Source organism: Sinocyclocheilus rhinocerous, unplaced genomic scaffold, assembly GCF_001515625.1.
Source record: "Sinocyclocheilus rhinocerous isolate Xijiao unplaced genomic scaffold, SAMN03320098_v1.1 C35040741, whole genome shotgun sequence".
Taxonomy (NCBI): domain Eukaryota; kingdom Metazoa; phylum Chordata; class Actinopteri; order Cypriniformes; family Cyprinidae; genus Sinocyclocheilus; species Sinocyclocheilus rhinocerous.
Window position 1 is genome coordinate 1 of NW_015736981.1, and position 362 is coordinate 362.

General features: G+C 40.9%; 1 long non-coding RNA gene across 1 annotated transcript; it reads right to left on the bottom strand.

Moving 5' to 3' along the window:
• Positions 1-16: 16 nt before the first annotated feature.
• On the bottom strand, positions 17-362 carry LOC107734697 (uncharacterized). The gene is made up of 3 exons (XR_001639136.1): positions 310-362; positions 172-231; positions 17-86 (listed from the first exon to the last, which is right to left on the bottom strand). It is a non-coding gene; the product is annotated as an uncharacterized LOC107734697 (long non-coding RNA).

The following is a 362-nucleotide window of genomic DNA, read 5'->3' on the forward strand; positions in this document are numbered from 1 at the left end:
ATCAGAGAGACGGCTCACCTTACACTTCAGTCTCACACAGCACTCAGGTGTGACTTCATAACCCAGATACTCCACGAAGTGTGGACCTTACGGAGCATGAACGGCACGATTAATGTACAAACACAGTGGGTATACAGTATTTTTTAAATAATACTGCACATATAATCATACCTTGCTTTCTAATCCATTCTTTTTTCTGGAACTCTGATTGCTTCTGTAACTGTTTGAACACTGAAGGAAATGAGATGGTGTTATTGGTACACACTCTATACATGAGATGCATATATGTATATGGACTTTCAGATGTACCATCTCCAATCAGCACTAGACTGGACTGGTTAGTGGCTTTGCCGTCTTGAAGC